The 9,606-nt window shown below is 39.1% G+C and overlaps 1 protein-coding gene across 2 annotated transcripts in view; it reads left to right on the top strand.

Annotated features, from left to right (window-relative positions):
• The window catches only part of VAV3 (vav guanine nucleotide exchange factor 3), a 329,628-nt gene that overhangs the window by 101,147 nt on the left and 218,875 nt on the right, over positions 1-9,606 (top strand). The gene's annotated exons all lie outside the window — the stretch shown is intronic.

Here is a 9,606-nt window from a genome sequence, read left to right as displayed (position 1 = left end):
TGAGTCTTAACAAGGAAGTCAGGCATGGTTGAAACATGAAGGTTTTGTGTTGTAGTTTCCAGTGGTGACACAATCCCTGGAGTTTAAAGATACCATAGATTTCATGAAAAGCCTTATTCGTAACAGATACTGTGATGCCATTTGCCAAACCCATTTCTTCTTTTTAGGCACACATCTAGACTGAATTCCTCAGGTGCCCTTACAGTTTGATGTGGCCATGTGACCACGTGTATGTGTGTAGAAGTAGTAATGTGTATCATTTCCAGGCCTGGCGCATAAAAGCCTTCCCTGGCTGTCCACCATGATTGTTTATTTTGTTTCCCAACCATTAACTGAATACAGGGGTCCTCAAGGCCTCAGAGTGTGGTGAAGTTACAGAAGGGGTGGGTTCTGGGTCCCTGAATCCCTATGTAGGGGAAAGTTGCCTGCTCACCAGGGACACCATTGTTGGATTATTATGTGACCAAAAATAAACTTTTAGCATGTTAAGACACTGAAATTTTGGGATTTGTTTGTTCCAGAAGTTAGTTTTACCCTTTCACATCATTTTTCAGTAGTTCTCAACCTTTTCACCCTCACACACCTGAGAGATGAGACACCACATCAATATTCATGATGACAAAGAGAATGTATTTTCAAGGTGGGCAGAGAGGTCATTCTAATTATATGTTGCAAAAGTGGTTGATCAGGAAAATTGCAGGGAACTGTTATGAGATTTAGCAGCAACTAGACCACTGTTAGAACAGTTTCAGTAGAGAGGAGGAAGGAGACAAAATTGCAGAAGCATGAAAAGTGAATGGTAGATGAGCAGGTGGAGACAGTGAGTGAATTTATTGACTCTATTAGATTTTGGGGACACAGTTATAGGATTGTACAATACACGGAGAACAAGGTAGTTGTTTATTGTTGAAGCCATTTGTTGACAGATCTAAAGGTGAGGGTCTTATTGACATGGTGATGGGGTAACCATAAAGCTGTACTTGCCCAGGATGGCCTTGTTTTTGCCTGTTGACTAGTAATAATTATTGCTAGTGCCCTTTCACTCTTAGCAGTGGCGTATTTTGGATGAAAATATTACATAGTCACCCCTACATTGCCACAGTCTCACCTGAGTACAAGAGTAGCTGGTAAAACACATAAAAACTTAACGCATGAATAAGTTGCCATTGAATCTATGGAATATTTTTAGTTACAATTTATGAGGGAGTTGAAAGATTGTGTTTCTTGCCTTACTTGAATAATATTATAGAATTAACCTTAATATAGGACTATATTTAGAAACTAGCATGTTTATTAACTTTTATTGTTCCTGGTGATCTTTCAGTCCGTTTTTATTGTTTTCCTGGCTAGTCTCTTGGATGTCTTTTTGGTGTCCTTGTCATAGAGAATAACTTTGGTTTTAAAGAAGCGACATGTTAAAAGAACTATCAACAATATGGATGAAATATTTTTCTTTCTTTTTTTTTCCTTTTTTTCTCTTGGGTGCTGGGAAAGACCTTTCAAAGTGTTAATAACAAGAACTTCTTAAGAAAATGTTGATAGATTTTCCTGTATAAAAAAATGAAAACATATGAACCTCAAAAATACCCCTAAATAAAAGGCATATATAATAAACTCTGACAAAATATGTGATACTTATGGAAAATACAATGTTAAAAGTTTCATTCTCTGTAGAGAGTAAATTTCAGTAGAAAACGTGTATCTACTATGTCCCAGCATAGATTATTACATTCGATACTCCTAGCTACTCTATTATTATCTCGGTTTTACAAATGATGGTTAGGTAACTTGCCACAGCCACCTGACTAAAAAAGAGGTAGAGGAAGGGTTTGAACCATGTGATCAGATTCCAGAGCATAAGTTCTTAACCGCTACTCTCTTAAATCCATACATAAATGAAAAACTCCAAAGCAGAATGCTCCAAGGACACAGATAGCCAGTTCCCACCTACATAGACCCCCACACACGTGCATACACTTACTAATACAAATGACCAATAAAATGCTTACAGTTGTTAAAAATGATGGCAAAAAGAAATATGGATTTACAAAACCACAAGGCTTCATTTTTGTCTATGAGATTGGTAAATCTTTTGTTCCAAATGATAATATTGAGAGCTGATAAAGGCGGAATGAAATGCTGTTCTTTTCATAGCATTTGTGTGGTGAAATGCACTCTTTTAAAATTGAGATGTAATTGACAAATAAGATTGTAATATATGTAAAGTGTCCAGCATAATGGTTTTATATGTGTATATATTGTGAAAGGATTCCCACCTTAATTAACAATTAACAATCCCTACCTCACATATTTACTTTTTTGTGTGTGAGAACACCTAAGTTCTACTCTCTTAAAAATTTCAATTATGCACCCACAGGTCTTAGATATGACCCTGCTCTCACCTCGGGGTCCTTGCTCAAGTTTCCAAAACTTTAAGGTTCAGTGTAAACTCCTTCTGGTTGAGATGAACAATTTCACTTAGTCTCTTCCTCTTGGAGCAGCGGTTTTCTGTTTGTTTTAATAAAGTAATGTGCCAGGTGAAAAAAAATTTTCAATTATGAAATACGGCATTATCAACTATAGTCACTATGTTATATATTAGATCGCTTAGTACACTTCACTAGCTCCTCACCACTTCCCCCGACTTTGGTCTCCCTTCCCTTACTTCCTCCCTCCCTTCCTCCCTTCCTTCCATCTTTTAGATTCCACACATGAGTAATACCAAGCAGTATTTGTCTTTGTCTGGCTTATTTTACTTGGCATAATGCGCTCCATGTTCATCCATGTTGTTGCAAATGGAAGGATTTCCATCTTTTTTAAGGCTGGATAATCCATATAGTCTGAGTCTGCCTGTCTCTCTATATAGATAGATATAGATATATCTATATATCTGTATCTACAGATACATATCTCTACCTATCTATATCTACATCATCTATATCTATACCTATATCTATATATCTATATATATTAAGTCCTAAATGCCATCAGTAGGTTCTTGAAAACTGCATTTAAGCAAAACAACCTATAACAAAACCAGTTTTACCACAGGCTAATTGATATAAACAAGAGTTAAGTTCCTATGGCATATTTTTGGACACACACCTACACACATATATCACTAAATTTCTAAACAAAGACCCAAAATACTTCTAATGTTAAACATTGAAATAAATGGGAGCTCTACATACATTTAAGAAAGATTAATAAAAACCAAGATAATGATTTTCCAACCTGCTTATTCCAGTTCAGGGTTGCCGGAAGCCAGAGCCTCTCCTGGCAGCTCAGGGCACAGGGTAGGGCACCCCCCTTCCCCCGCTTGGACTGGATGCCCTTCCATCACAGGGCCGCTCTGACGGGGACAGTAGTTGCTGTGACTGCTGTATGCCCATCATCAACTGCTATTTTGTTTGCTATTGTCCTGTGAGACTCAGGGATGCAAACCCTATTTGTGTTCAGATCTAGGTAATTTGGGGGCTTGTCTCTCAGGTGGCAGCCTTAAAAGTTGGGGTGCCAGATGTGTGGTTCAAACCCTTTGCTCTTCAGGGAGAATCTCGGAGTTGAGGGTTCGTCCTGATTGTGGGGTGCTGTGCCAGGGGCGGAATTTATGGTGAAAGTGTGTCTCAGCCTTTCCTACCTGTTTCCGTGTGACTATTTTCTCATTCGCCTGATGTATAGGAGTCTTTCTGGATTTCTGTCAGAGGGAGTTGCTCCCTGTGTAGCTTTATACTTGGTGCTTCTGTGGGAGGAGGGACATTTAGGCGCCTCCTATGTCGTCATTATTTTCTTATGGGGAAAAACACTTTCTAATACTCCTATCTCAAATTTGTGTGAAAGATGTTAGTGCAATCTTGGTTCCATGGTAAGAAACAACTCAAACCTCTGGTAGTCGTTCCTCTGGTGTGAGTTGCTTAGCACCAGAATCTCTGGTTGGACGTCTGATAACTCATTTGTGTCTCTCAGGCATAGCCTTTCCAGCCATCAGCTCTACGTTGTTGAGAATTACAGATAAAAACAAAAAAAAAAACAAAAGACAAAGCAAAACTCATATTTCCATTTTATTGTATCTAGTAAGACCTTGAAACTTTTGAAAAACGTTTTTTACAATTTAACAAATGAGTAAAATGGAAGCAGTTTCTCTGTAGTTCTTAAAATATTCTCTAAAAAAAAGCACTGCATGGGTAGGGCTACACATTTTGTTAGGGGGTCGATTCTCGTCCGTTGAAACACATTTAGCGATATTGCCGAGTAGGGACATTAAATGCATGCAAAAGAAACTTACCTATTATCTGTTTGGTTCCAGCAATATCCTGATTGGGCAGGAATTATTTTTCAGAGTCTGTTCCCTTTGGGGACAGCCCCCTCGCGGAGTACTTCTGCTTCCCTTTACTTCCTGTGTATTTCAAGAACTCGTAACAAGAACAAGGATCGCGTGTGGGGTGACTTTTTTCTCTTGCAAATAAAGATGAACAGGTTGTTTTCCTGGGTCTAAATTTAAAATGAATAAAATGCTTTCCAGCTTAATTGCCAAGAACATTTAAAATGAAAGGTAAAATACAAGTTCACCATGAAACATAAGATTTGCTTTTTTCCCCTCAGTGTTTTTATAGTTAAAAGGTGGGCTGCATGTTATAATTGGATGAAAACTGAGTAGCTATGGGAATGACTATTTTAGGAAAACACGTATTCGATACCAACGATTGGAAATGCATGGAAGCTAAAAGTTAGCCCCCACCCCACTTATCTCCTCTCCCCAGTCTCCTCCCTCTAACTTTGGGAATAATGGTTTGTTCAGTTTCCACCTGGCAGCTACTTCTCTGCACTTCTTCCCAGCTCTGTCTTGTTCCCAGCTGCCACTTGGGTCCTTTGTGCTTTTGCTACGGTCATGACCTAGAATTCTGGGAGAACTCTTCTCCTCCAAGGCCCGTAGCTGGGGAGGGTGATGCCAAGGGCATGTTTCCTCCTATGCAATTATCCAAAAGGAAGAACATGTGTGATAGACTTTGTTGGATACTTGTAGATAATAGGAAGGAATCATAGTTAGGAAGAAAAACCTTAAAAATGGTTGATCAATCTGGTAGTTCTATTAAGTTGAAAGGAAGAAAACTTTAATAAAAGTTAAAACCTTTTGTAAGACAGTTACATCACAGACACTCCTTAGATCACAGCCTGTTCCTTTGTCCTTTCCTTCTCCCTCTTCCAGGAAGAATCCTCTTCTCTCAGCCTCCACAATGGCAATCTCTGCTCTCTGCAGGGGTATGTTTCACCCTAGGATTATCTACCACAATTCATGGGACACAAGACCCCCCCAGCAATGTGTTTTTCAGTGTCTGCGTTTATCAGTCCAGAATCACCCTGTGGTGAGAGAGAGGGTAGAGACATTGAGTACAGACAGCATGGAATGAAGTTTGGCTCAGTCTCTGCCCCTTTTGCATCTCCTTGCTAGTGTGGAGGTTTGCAGATGCTTCATCATTCTTCCAGCAGGGTGCTAGTTAATTGAACCACCTCCCAAGAAAACATATACACACATTTATCCATCCCCTGTACCAAACAATAATCCTAAGAGACAGTAGTCTAAGTCTATATTGGATTACTGAGGACTCTTGGAGTTGTAAACAATAGAAATCCAATTTGAGTTACCACTAGTGCTATTAAGAGCTAGTGTTTATTAAGCATTAACTATATGCAGTTGTATTGTGGTAAGGGCTTCACATATATCATCTAATCAAATTCTAATAACAACCTCATGAGATAGGTACTGTTATCTCTGTGTTATGTATGAGAATGCTGAGGCACAAGGACTTTATAGGCAACTCACTGAAGATCGTAAGTGTCAGAGCCAGGATTTGAGTCCATGTAGTCAGACTCCAGAGCCTCGTGCCCTAGGGTGAGCATAATGTGGCAGATTTATTGATTCATAGATTCTGCCATAAGTGCCACAGCCAGACTGTTGAGCAGTACAGGGTAGAGAGGGGCTTCAGCAACACTTGGAACCAGGGATTCAATATCATTCTCTCTCGCATGGTCTTTTATCTCCACTTCTCAGTATGCTTGATTCAGCTCTTACTGTAGACTGGGTTCCTCAACATGGGAGAAAACAAGGTAGATAGTCGATGGTCACTGGTTGATCTTGACCTTAATATTTTACAACTTCTTTCACTGGGGAGACATTTTCTCAGCAGCAGTTATTAAACAAACAAACAAACGAAAAACCAAAAAAAACAGTTGAAAAACTTCCAGATTGGTGATACCAGCTGGCTAAATCTGTGCCCTCTCCCAATATTGTTTTCAAACAATACGGAACACTAAGAAGTAAAAATTGAAAAATGAAGATCAGGGACACCCAGATTTCAAATTAACTGTAAATAAAAGTTAAAAAAAAGAAAAGAAAAGAAAAAAAGAAAAAGAAAAACCAAATCTCATTAAAGTATCTCTCAAACCTTTGCCGTGAACAAGAATGGTTAAAAAAAAATAGTATGCCAGAGAGAAGAGGGTCTCGAGATTCATGCAAAGCTACTGCCAAACAGAAAGTCCACTTGTTGGGTAGAAATACTGAAACTACGTTTTTCCAATTTGACTCACAAGGAAAGACCCAACTGTATGCTGTTTACAAGAGGTGCACTGAAAACAAAATGATTCAGGAAGACTAAGCATCAGTGGGAAAGACTGTAATTGGCCCCATTTGGGTCAGCTGTCCAACCCAGACCACTGAGCTGTGGCCGGCAGTGCAGAGTGCTTTTGTTCAGCAACCGCGTCCCCCCATCCCTTCCTTGCTCCTTCAGCTGTGTCCAGTTTAGTGGACCCATTTAGAATTTGGTAGCTTCCTCTGGAACTACATGTTTACAGCAGTGTCTGAAAGAAGGGTTCTGTTTTTAGAATAAGAGAGAAGTACTAGGTAGACAATACAGATATTTAAAAAAATATATATTTTCTGGAAATTGTTTTTCAGTGGTCTCTCTGATTTTCTTATTCTTGCTAAATTGATATTTGTTTTTAGGTAATTTGCTGCATGGGCAACAGCAGGACAGAAAAATTGATTAATAAGTAATGAAACTGTCTAGCAGAGTGCTATTCAACAGAAATATGAGCCATAAGTACAAGCCACATTATATAAAATTATTTTAAAATTCCTAGGCACCACATTAAAAAAGTAAAGAAATAGGCAAAATTAATTTTAATATGTTTTACTCAATCCATCCAAAATATCATTTCAACACGTAATCAATATAGAAAGCATTAGTGAATTCTTGTGCATTTTTCTTTATTCTTCAGTATCCAGTCTGTATTTATACTCACAGCATATCTCAGTTCATTCTAGCCTCATTTCCAGTTCAATAGTATTGGACAGTTCAGATCTAGAAAAGGGGATAATCATCTAGTTATCTAAGCATAATGAATGAAAAGCAGTAGTACTTGACACCTAAAGTATATTTATATATGTGGTAATACATTTACAGTGTTTGGCCCAAGTAAAGTATGCCCTACTTAATACTTTTATTTTGTGTTTTTCTATGTTAATGGTACCTATTTTAAAGTGGAGTGCAATGATAGCTTGGCCAAGTATTATTGCTCCTTTCATAGCCAAATATTATAACATTATAGCTAAATGTTATTGCTACTTTTCTTCTCATTTTGAAATAAATCCACCACAATGGGGATGGAGTTAAGAAGCGTTGTTCCCTCACTTCCTTTAGGTCTCTGTTTAAATGTCCTCTGTTGTACATGCCTTTTCTGAACATTTTAAACAAAGTAGCAACCTCTACCCTTTCCCCCACCCCTCTGATAATTCCTATGCCCTTTACATTGCTTTCGTTTTCTCCCTAATTCCTACTACCTCTGACATATAGAATATACTTTACAAATTGTTTGTTGTCTTTCTTTACCAACCCCCTCAACAGATGGATACACACACACACACACACACACACACACACACACACACACAGGCTTGTGAGCTCTGATAGGGCAAGAACTTGGTTGTATTCACTGCTCTATCACCATGTCTTAGAAAAGCCACACAGAAGATGTGTAGCATTTCCCGATAGTGTGAGTGAAAGAATTTAAGACACATGGCATCCACTGCCACTGTAGACACCGATACTCCCTTCGCCATCAGCCTGTATGGTTGCCCTTTGGTACCCACCACTCTTCCCTGTCACACTGTCATCAGAGGCAGTCTAGACCTCACTGCATCTTGCCAAGACCACTATAGTCACAAGTCATGCTTTCCCTGCCACCAGCCTTTCCCTTTTAAGCCATTCGACATGTGACTGCCATATAAATATTAAAAAGTACCTCTGAACGTGTTAGTCCCCTACTCAGAATTTTCAGTTCCTCCCAGTGGTGTACAATTCTGCTGTCTGCTGGCTTTCAGGGGGACCTGTGAAGGCTGTGCTTCTGGCCTGTGCTCCTGCCAACTGGACAGTGTACCTTTTTTTAAAATACATTCAGTGCTTTCTCCTCTTGTTCCTTTGTACATACTCTTCTCTATTCCTGGACACCCTTTTCCCATCCTGCCCTGCCCTCGGCTTTTGCTATTTCTTTCAGCTTTCCTTGGGCCATGTTGTTAAGATTTTAACTTTGAAGCACTTTCTTGATAGACGCTAGGAACCCTGGGAAATATGAATAGACAATGAGATATCATCAACGCAAGACACTTGGCATGTGTGCCAATGGCCGAGTACTGTTGGAATACAGCAGCTCTATGGTTGAAGGGAAAACGAGTATGTGTCAAAGTGTAGGGTCTGCAGAGAAAAAGGGCACAGGGCACATCCCTTGGCCACCTGTTCCCTTGCTGCCTTATGTCTTTCAGTGGCATCAATCAAAAAGGGTCCTTGTACTAATTACTTCCTTAGCGTATGCATACATAGGAAGCATTTCCCATTAGGTTTTCATGATCCTATTAAACTTTTAAAAACCTTTTAATAGTGAAAATTCCAAACATGCAAAATGGAATAGTTGAGCAGACACTCACGCACCCATCATCCGGCGTGACAGTCATGGTCAAACTTAGTGTTTGAAAGCTGCCAGCTCAGTTAAAATGGAAAGTGTGTCCGTGTGTGAGTGTGTGTGTGAGTGTATGTGTGTGTGTGTGTTTTGTGTTTTCCATTGAGTAGTCAGGCATATGTAATTAGGAACTGAGCTGATTCTTTTTTATTTTATTTTATTTTTTATTTATTTAAGTGTGTTTTTCCAGGATCCATCAGCTCCAAGTCAAGTAGTTGTTTCAATCTTGTTGTGGAGGGCACAGCTCACAGTGGCCCTTGTGGGGATCGAACTGGCAATGTTATTGTTAAGAGCACCGTGCTCTAACCAACTGAGCTAAACCAGCCGCCCCTGAGCTGATTCTTTTAAAGTGAGTTTTCAGATAGAATCATAAAATTTTGGATTTGGAAAAGGTTCCTTTAGTGTTTGTGTTATTTTTAGTTAGACGTCATGAAGCTTTCTAATCAAGACTGACATTTTTAGTAGTTATTTGGTTTAAAAAGAACTTTCTTGGGGGTGCTGAAAAATGTTGACATGCCTTCTGCAAACTATAGTCCTTTTTCTGGCATGAGTGTATTCAAGGAACAATTTATGTAGGTTATTTGTTCAATATAACTTCAG

Source organism: Rhinolophus sinicus, chromosome 7 (assembly GCF_057876585.1).
Source record: "Rhinolophus sinicus isolate RSI-liver-muscle chromosome 7, RSI-T2T, whole genome shotgun sequence".
NCBI lineage: Eukaryota > Metazoa > Chordata > Mammalia > Chiroptera > Rhinolophidae > Rhinolophus > Rhinolophus sinicus.
Note: the sequence above shows the minus strand (reverse complement) of the source record. Positions and strands in the feature narration are given on the sequence as shown.